We start from the raw sequence: 10,720 nt of genomic DNA on the forward strand, positions 1-10,720 counted from the left end.
AAGACTATGATGATATCGATCTACGTCGGATTTTAGAGGGGGAGGAAGTCTAGGGAAGAAGAAATAGTGCCTGATGTTAAATTACTGAAAGGGTGCCATGAACTTGATACGAACATTTTGACGAGTTCACTGGTGTTGAAGTCTTATAAAGAGCAATCTGGCCCCACCATTCAGGAAACTTCCCTCGTAAATATATTTAAAGCTATTTGTGGATCGACAAATAATTAAAATGATAGTAGATGAAACTAATAAATATGCTTGGCAAATTGTAGCTGGTGCAAATGAAGAAAGCATCACTAGTGGATCGCGTCTTTACGATTGCGATGAGACTATGTTAGAAGAGTTATATAAATTTTTCTCTATATTAATTTACATGTCAGTATGTAACAGAGAGAGGCTCGATAAATATTGGACGACAGGAGAAGTAGGTATGCCATGCTTTAGAAAAATTATGAGTAAAAATAAATTTCTTTTACAACTAGGTTTTTTACACTTCACTGACAATGAATATCTCATAGACTCTATTCACGGGTGGGAGCGAAAAATATATAACATAGTTCCAATCGTCGAGCACTGTAATAAAAATTTCACTGAAATATATCTCCCCCGCAAAGCCATTAGCATAGATGAGTCTCTTTTGTTATGGAAAGGGCATATATCTTGGATACAGTGTATAGGGACAAAAGCACCAAGATTTGGTATTAAAACATATGTGCTGTGTGAAGCAGAAACAGGTAACCTATTAAATTTTGTAATACATGGGGGAAAAAGTCTAAATGCAGAACAAACTGTAATTTCCAAAGTTGTACTGAAGTTGTCAGAAGGTTACCTAGATAAAGGCCATTTTTTATACATGGACAATTTTTATAACTCCGTAGACTTGGCAAGTTTTTGAAAGAGTAGACGGACAAACGTCGTAGGAACACTTAATCGCCGCAGGATCGATACCCAGTCCAACATTAAAAATTAAAATGAACGTCAAATGCAACGTAGAGACATTGTTGCTACACACTGCGGAAACGTTACAGTTGTGGGGAAAAGAAGAACAAATCTTACATTATTCTGATCGACAATGTTCTTAAAAGAATTTGTGAAAAAAACAGGAGTATCAAAATGAATTAAAAAAAATTAAAGGAAGTTCTGCGTTGGAAATACAGATCCCAGAAGCGTCAACATCAGCGACCTCTTGTCCATCACACGACTCTTGTACCCAGGCTTACAACACCTCGCAAGAAGCGCTGTCCGACTAATAAAATTACCGAAGTCATTTGACCATTGTTACTTTGGCATTGCACTCAAACGCACAAAGTATTCAAAAAAGAAAACAGAATTACTTACCGATGAATTTGATGACTGTACCAAAACCAATAAGACGAAAGAAAACTCATAACAAATGGAGTAGCGATGAGGTTGAAGCAACAATGCGACATCTAAAACAATTTATAAAAATGAAAAAAAATCCAGGAAAAGCTTTATGCGAACAAGTATTGCACAAAGAGCCAATTCTGCATAAACGAACTGCAAATTAATACTTACATCAACAATATTTACAAAAATAATTTATAATGACAACATAAAATCCAAGAACTGCTACTTTGCGCAATATTTCCTTTGAATTGAAGACAAATTTACAATTTCATTTTATTGGGCTTCACAGAAAGGTACAAACCTTCAGCTGAAAAGAGCTCAAAGTACTCAAGATAACCATTATTTTTAGTTCCTTTCATGTGATCCCGCCAAGTATGTTTTTGCTCCAAGTAATAGGCGGCGAGCCTGTCGTCATTTACCTGGCACATTGCCAGATTCTGTGCTGCCACAGAGAATATTTAAACAGAAAAGCTCAACAATACTGCCAGATCCAGAAATATATCCTGGGATTTCACGGACCATGAGACAGGCATAATTGATGTAGGTTTTACAACTGTAAGCTGGGGTCCATGAAGAAACAAATTTTAATCACAAATTTTAAAGTTATTACACATTCTCCTTAGGTATTCTTAGGTATATAGAGTTATTATACATTCTCAGTATTAATATCTTTTTTTTTTTTACTTCAAGATACAATGAAACAGAACAATCGTTTATCCTTGCGAAAATATAATATGTACCAAAGGCTAATCAAACAATTAAGGAAAAGAGTGAAAACTCTTCGAAAAAGAGAAGATAAATTCAGAAAAAGATGACTGACGAATTTGCATTTAAAAGAATTGTCAAAAATATGACTCTGCCTGCAAAGATTTTTACTAATATGCAGTTTCGCACGATGTCAAAAAAACGTCTGGCAGGAGATTTCTATTAGAAGAAAAAGTGCTATCTACATAGAAAAAAATTATTTACGGATAAGATTTTTTTTACAATTAAGCAACATTTTAACAAACAAACAAAATGACCGTATTTATGCTCAAAGCTCTAAGGAAGCTTCCCAATTATTAGTCGACAGAGTGCAACGTGGGCACTATCCGACTTCAGTGATGGTTTGGTGGGGTATTAGCTATGAAGGAGTGACAGAGCCATACTTTTGTGAAAAAGATATCAAAACATCGGCACAAGTGTATCAAGATACCATTCTTGAGAAGGTAGTGAAGCCCCTTAACAACATCATGTTCAATAATCAAGAATGGTCCTTTTTTTTTTTTTTTTTTTTTTTTTTTTTCGGGTAGAGGGCCGAACCTCCTACGAGGTCCCCGCGCAAAAGGGGCGCGCGGGGTATGTGAGACTCAACGATCTGCATGGTGTTGTGAGCAGACCGCGGGCCCAAGGATTTTAGGACCCACCCACTAAACGACTCCCCTGCACTCTTACACCCGACGTCCGATCCCCTCCGAGGTCAGAACCCGGATGAGGTAGGGGGGCTACCGCGGTCAACACTACAACCAGACGGCGCGGCTCACCCCAAGGACGCCCAGCCGACGGAGCCTTCGAGGCGAATCGAAGGCTCTGAAACGTCGGCCGTCTCGGTACGGCAGCCCGTCGGGCCGCCCAGACGGTGCCGCTGGTGTCCCGGAATACCCCGCTGGACCAGAACCAGCCTGCCGGGTCGGGACGCGATACACCGTCGACCGGTCGCTCTATTCACTCCACGGCAGCGCGCTAGAGTGCTGGTAGCGCGCCGCGCGGCCTCACCCCCTCAGGTCGCCCCTTGACCTTCACCGGGGGGAGGCCGCCACCTACAGGGGCCGGGACGTACGGGCGTATTCCCGCCTCCGGCCCCCGGCTCGACGGCGACGGATCGGTGCGGAAAGGGAAGAGCTCTCCCTCTCTCGCTCCGCCGCCTCCTTCTGCGAGATGGTGGACTCGCAGAAGTCGAGCATCGCCTTCCAGGACGCGTCGCTGCCGAGCATCGTAGCCACGACGCGCGGCAGCGAGAGGTCCTCTCCAATGACCGCGACGAGGGCGGCGCGTTGCTCGTCGAATCCAGAGCAACGCGCCAGCGTGTGTTCCGCTGTGTCTTCCTCGTCGCGGTCCGCGCAGTGGTGGCACTGCGCCGTCGGTTCCCTTCCGGCTATCTTAAAGAGGTACCGGCCAAAACACCCATGGCCGGTCAACATCTGCGTCAGCCGGAAGGTGAGGCATCCGCGGTCGCGGCCCACCCAGTCCGCGAGGACCGGACGGACCGCCTCGACGGTACGGAGGCCGGCCGACGGGTCCGCCAAGCGGCGAGACCACGCCTCCAGCACGGACCGCCGAGATTGGAGCCTCCGCGCTCGAACTACTCCTTCGCCGGGGCGCCCTTCCCCCCTAGAGCGAAGGTCGCTACGCCACCGGTAATCGGCAGCGAGCGCCTCCGCCTTCAGGTCCCAGGGTGGCGCCCCGGCGAGCAAGCACGCCGCCTCGAAGGAGACGGTGCGGTATCCTCGGATCGCCCTGACCGCGATCGCGCGCTGCGGACGTCGCAGCGCGGCGACGTTCTGGCGGGTCAGGGCGTGGCACCATACGGGCGCGCCGTATAGTGCCATCGACCGCACCACCCCCATGTAGAGGCGGCGCGCCACCTGATCGGGACCCCCGACGTTTGGAAGGAGCCGGCTCAAAGAGCCGGCCGTTGCCATCAGCCGAGGGCCCAATTTTTCGAAGTGAGCGCGGAAGCTCCACCGACCGTCCAGTTCGAGGCCGAGGTACCGAAGACCGGTCACCCCGACCCCGACGCGGACGCCTCCGATCACGAGGTGGGCACCCAGAGGCGGCGCTCGTCCCGGCCCGTGAAAAAGCAGGGCCTGGGTTTTGTCGAGCGCCACCTCGAGCCCCAACCGTCGGATCCTGGTGACGACGTGTGCCACGCCTGCGCACGCCAGACGGGCAGACTCCCGGTAGTCCCTCCCCGGAGCTACGACCAACGTGTCGTCAGCGTAACAAATTACGCTGAGCCCGGGGAGGGGTCCCCGAATGACGCCCCGCAGGACCCAGTCGTAGCCGATGTTCCACAGCAGGGGGCCCAGGACGGACCCCTGCGGAACACCGCGCTCGACGGGGAAGCGGTATATCGCCCCACCGTGTCCGATGCACTGGATCGACCTGCCCTCGAGGTAGGAGCCGATCAGTCGGCGGAGGTATGCGGGGACGCCGTGATACTCCAGCGCCCCCGCGATCACCGACCAGGGCAGGGTGTTGAAGGCGTTCCTTACATCTAAGGATAACGCCATCGCCACCCCGCCCCGGGATACGGCTTCATCGGAGAGGGCCCGCACGCGCAGAATTGCGTCGAATCAAGAATGGTCCTTCCAGCAAGACTTTTTTTTTTTATTGCTTAGATGGATGGACGAGCTCACAGCCCACCTGATGTTAAGTGGTTACTGGAGCCCATAGACATCTACAACGTAAATGCGCCCCCCACCTCGAGATATAATTTCTAAGGTCTCACTATAGTTACAACGGCTACCCCACCCTTCGAACCGAAACGCATTACTGCTTCACGGCAGAAATAGGCCGGGCGGTGGTACCTACCCGTGCGGACTCCCAAGAGGTTCTACCACCAGTGATTACGCAAATTATAATTTTGCGGGTTTGGTTTTTATTACACGATGTTATTCCTTCACCGTGGAAGTCAGTCGTGAACATTTGTTGAGTACATATTTCATTACAAAAAATGGTACCCGCCTGCCGGATTCGAACACCGGTGCATCGCGTCATACGAATGCACCGGACGTCTTATCCTTTAGGCCATGATGACTTCAAAACTCAAAAATGACGACTCGGCGCCAGGTCATAAAGCTCGGTCTACGCAGTCTTGATTGGAAACGAACGTTTCGGACTTCATCAGAGCTGAAGACTGGCCGTCGTCTAGTCCCGATCTTAATCCGCTGGACTATGATTTATGGTCAGTTTTAGAGAGTACGGCTTGCTCTAAACACCATGATAATTTGGAGTCCCTAAAGCAATCCGTACGATTGGCAGTGAAAATTTTTCCCATGGAAAGAGTGCGTGCTTCTATTGATAACTGGCCTCAACGTTTAAAGGACTGTATTGCAGCCAATGGAGGCCACTTCGAATAAGCTTTTTATACTTTAAATTGTTTTATATTGATGTATTAAACTAACACACTGTAAAAGTAATAAATGTTATTTGCAATAGAATTTTTTTTCCTTTATCTCAGTATTTATGGCAAGACTAGATATAAACCCTCAGCTGTCACTCTGTCATATGGCAATTGACAATTGTTTAGAGGTTAGCCTTTAAATATTTTTCGGTTAAATGAACGTTGTGAAAGAAAGTTTTGTGTTTGATAAGGAATTATTGAAATAATAATTAAATAATTAAAGGGCATTAAATGTTGTTTCTTGTTGTTTTTTCAGGTGAGTATTGTTTGCTATAAACGTTTTTGTACAAGATACAGTGAAAATTTGTAACTAAAAAACTTGTCTTTTTTTCCGAGAAACGCAATTTCGTCTTTTCTTTATGGAACACCATAAATACTATTTTATATGTATTATAAAGACAATGAACATGAAGGCAAAATTAAAAAAGTGAGGTGGGAATATTTCCAAATGCTGTATGAGGCTGACAAATCCTATGGAGGGTTAAGATGTCTTCAGAAATATTAACAGAGGAGCATGTTAATCATGATAAAATAAAAAACGATGTGCATGAAGGCAGCAATGCAACTGTTCAGTTAGTGTGGCCGTAGCCACTGAGCATTTAACAACCAGAGGAAATTTGCCACAGGAATGCAGGGATGTAATTCCAATTGTTTTATTAATTGATAAATTATTTGACAGCTTAAATGTTAACTAACACTTTTCATGTACCCAATGGAAAAGTACATAAAGGGCCTGTTAAAAGATTTTCACCCCATCATCAGCTTTGGCAAAAATCCATAAAAACCTTAAAGTCTATTAAGTTTGTTATAACGTTATAATTGTAAAAAAATTGTAAAGACAATCGAGGGTATGCAATCTCTCTGGAAAATTATATCCCAAAAATATTCTTTTGACTGTATGTTAACTAGACACTTTAATCAGGACCCAGTCGAAAACTTTTTTGGTAATGTTAGAAGTTTCGGAGCAAGAAATGTGATGGTGCCCCAAATTGTGTAGCTTTTGAAGGTGCTTTTAAGACCTTGTTATTAAATAGCTATAACTCTACCCACTCAACCCATGCCAATTGCGAAGCGGATAAAAATGATTGTTTACAAACTTTAGATTTTTTTTTTACAGAAAAACATAATCTGACCGCATCTAAAGAACCAGAGATCATCACTTAAGAGAAAATTTATCTGAAGATATTAATGAAAGTCAGGACGCTGGGCAAAGGACATATGTGTGTGACTGGGTTCTTACCGAATGTTTGAAATATGTTGTAAAAAATTAAAAAATTTGCAGAAGTGTCTTGATTGGAAATAAAAATGGTCAACAAATCACATACATAAGGGCAAAAGAATCAAAAAAGTTAGTGCTCTTTCCTTTCCGCGCCGATCCGTCGCCGTCGAGCCGAGGGCCGGAGGGATTACGCCTGCAAATCCCGGTCCCTGTAGGTGGCGGCTTCCCCCGGTTAATAGAGCAACTGGTTGGCGGTGTATCGCGTCCCGACCCGGCAGGCTGGTTCTGGTCCAGCAGGGTATTCCGAGACACTAGCAGTACCGTCTGGGCGGCCTGACGGGCTGCCGTACCGAGACGGCCGACCTTTCAGAGCTTTCAATTCGCCTCGAAGGCTCCATCGGCCGGGCGTCCTTGGGGTGAGCTGCCGTCTGGTTGTAGTGCTGACCGCGGTAGCCTCCTTCTCTCATTCGGGTTCTGACCTCGGAAGGTATCGGACGCTCGGGCGAAGAGTGCAGGGGAGTCGTTTAGTGGGTAGGGCCCTGAAAACATCCTTGGGCCCGCGTTTTACTCCCAACACCTTGCAGATCGTCAAGTCCCACATACCCCGCGCGCCCCCTAGGCGCGGGGACAAACAATTACAAATAATTCAAGGAAGAATTGTTTTTTAAATAAATAAATATAATATTATGTAAGTCTTTAAAGATCCACTTACCTCAATGTAACGACTAGTCGTTCTTCGGCTGATATGCTTTTTCTAAAATGGGTATCTAAATGAGTTAATTTTCCTTGAACCTTATAGAGAAGTAAATCTAATGTTTCTCTGGTCATACGCAGATATTCGTAAAATTTTTCATCAAATTTACGCAATTGTTTATACAGAACATTAAACTCACCATGACTTGAACGTGACTTATTTATGCCGTTAACCCAACATGACGGATAAAAGATAAAGATGAAGAGCTATTTCTGAAAGCGACATCTTATCAACATGCCTACAAGCAAATGACCAAGGCACCTAGCAACCCACCACGCAGACCACATCTCAGTGCGGCCACCTTGTATCCTAGCAGTAACTAGATTATAAGTCACTAAGCTCTAGGCGCTAAGCAAGCCACCTGTCTGTGCGCACGTAGCCTTACACCTGTCGAGTCTCATTACGTAAGAAAACGTACGCGTAAAATTATTTAGATCGTTCTTTATCTTTTGCAAAAATGTTTAAGCTGTGTGTTGAATGAAGTGCCTAATAATTATAATGTTAGAGTACAAACAATAAGACAGTCCTATCCAATTTTCAAATTAGTGTTAACAGTGATATTGTTAACACTAATTTGAAAATAGGATTTCTATACCAAAAAAAGATCAATGTGACCTCTGTCATCAGTACAAAAACACCTCTATCTCAACAGATGAATTAAAAGTAAACTTAACCAAACACCAAACAGAAAAAGAAATTTCTCGCAAGTTAAAATTAGAATGTAAACTATTAGCTGTCTCTAATAACCAAGTAGCTTGTATTGTATTATTTGATTTTCGAGTTTTTATGTGATAAATCTATCTCTATCACAAACTACAAAAAATGTCAGTAAAAGTTGAATGTTCTTCGTATTGGTCCCATAAAGCTCCATCGTGCTTAGTTATTTATTTCATTACAAGCTCCTACTCATCGCTCACAGTTTCTCCCTATTTTTTCCGTCAGCTACGAAGCACTTGTCAATGTTCCTAAAATTAATTTTAATTTTGAAATCTTGAAGAACAACCAAAACGTAACACTGATATAAAATTTGTAATGGATAGAGATTGGGCAGACTGGCACTAATATCTACTCTGATGCGTCTAAACACGCATTCTTTGGCACAGTTGGAGTAGCTGTTTATCATCAGCAATATAATATTCACTAAAAAATAAAACTACCCCCCGAAACAACGGTGTTTTCTGGAGAATGCTTTGGTATTTGAAAATCTCTAGAATGTAATATACAACATAAACGGGGAATACATTATGAGACGAGTCTGGATGGCTGGGAGGGTGGCGTATCCATTGGCGGCAGGAAAATCAGCAACCTCCGTTATGCAGATGACACCACACTGTTCGCATCATCCGAGCAAGAACTAGCCCAACTCTTTACTAGAGTGGCGCAGGAAAGTGAATAAGTTGGCCTAACCATTAATAAGGTGAAGACCAAGGTATTGATGGTGGACAGACCCGGTATGCTTATTCGCTCTAATGAACTGCATGACTTGGAATTTGTAGACCAGTTCGTTTATCTTGGCTCTCTTCTTTGTGGCGAGGGTGGCAGCGAAAAGGAGATAGCTAGAAGAACCCAAATGTCGAAAGGAGCTATAACTAAGCTCACTAGGATATGGAAAGACCGCAATATATCCCGCAAAACCAAAGTGAGGCTGGTACGTACATTGGTCTTCTCAATTTTTCTTTATGTCGCCGAATCCTGAACGATAAGACGAAGTGAGAGAGCAAAGATCGACGCTTTTGAAATGTAGTGTTGGGGACGGATGTTGCGAATTCCATGGACAGCACGCCGGACCAATCTGTCCATTTTGTTTTTGGACTAACTATTGATTGTCGTGCATTACAATGAACGAGTACTCAAACCAGCACATCGCTGACATCCATTTTGTGTATGGATTGTGTAACGGAAATGCAAATAAAGCTGTTACAGAATATGCACGCAGATATCCCACTAGGCGAATGCTCGCACTTTCATTAGAATTCATTTGCGACTTGCCGAAAATGGAATAAGACGCGCTAACGAACGTACTCGTGTTTTGTCGCCGCAAGATGAGCAAAAAAATATTGCGACTAATTACACAAGACCCTAGCCTGAGCATCAGGCTCATAGCCAGCCGGCTAAATTTAACTAAATGGACGATGTGGAGAGTTTTCAAAAGAGAAGGACTGCATCCTTACCATTTTCGTAGGGTACAAGAAATACTGGAACCTGACTATACAAAAAGAGAAGTTTTTTGTTCGTGGATTTTAAGAAAAACGCGATCTAATCCAAATTTTTTAAAAAGAATTATGTAGACCGATGAGGCCACTTTCACAAGATCGGGTATACGAACCACCGCAATGAACATCTGTGGCTTCAAGAAAATCCACATGCAATCCGACCAAGTTCTTTTCAGCACCAATTTTCGGTCAATGTTTGGACAGGACTGATTAACGATGTCCTTGTTGGACCAATCATTTTACCAGAAACAATGAATGGTCCAAGGTTCCTGAATTTCCTGGAAACGGACTTTTTTGATGCTCTATTAGAGTTACCATTGGCCTACAGAAACAGAATGATTCTGCAACTGGATGGTGCTCTCGCACATTTTGCACTACTTGTGCGAAATCATTTAAACGCGCAGTATTCGCCGTGGGTTGGGCGCGGTGGAACAATCGCATGGCCGCCACGCTCGCCGGATTTAAAGCCCCTCGATTTTTTTCTGTGGGGCACAATGAAACAAAAAGTACACGTAAACGTGTCTAATACAAGAGAAGAGTTAATCGCAAACATCATTCGAACAGGGAATTAATTAAAAGAAGACAGGGCGATGATCCAGCGCTCTATGCAACATGTCGCAATAAGAGCAACAGCATGTCTGCAGAGGCGAGGAGGTCACTTCGAACAGTTTCTGTAAGTTTTTTGCCAAATTAAATGCAATCCTATCAATAATTATAAATTATTTTTTATTTAATTTCTCAGGAAAAACATGCTTTTGAAGTGGCTCTGTTTATACAGTCATAGCTCCTAAACTATCTAGTTTAGAGATAAGATTTTAATGTGCATTTTTGGCAAATGTCCTGTATTATTCTAAATAAATAAAAAACGGATAGGTTAGCACATTGTTTTTTTTTTTTTTTACAAAAGTTTTTAAAGGGCTGCCATTTTTTAATAGTTGGATAAAAAAATATTTAATGGCTGATTTGTCGATGAAATTGATTGTATTTTAACCCCATAAAAT

This window comes from Bombyx mandarina, chromosome 20 (assembly GCF_030267445.1).
Source record: "Bombyx mandarina strain Sakado chromosome 20, ASM3026744v2".
In the NCBI taxonomy this organism is placed as follows: Eukaryota; Metazoa; Arthropoda; class Insecta; order Lepidoptera; family Bombycidae; genus Bombyx; species Bombyx mandarina.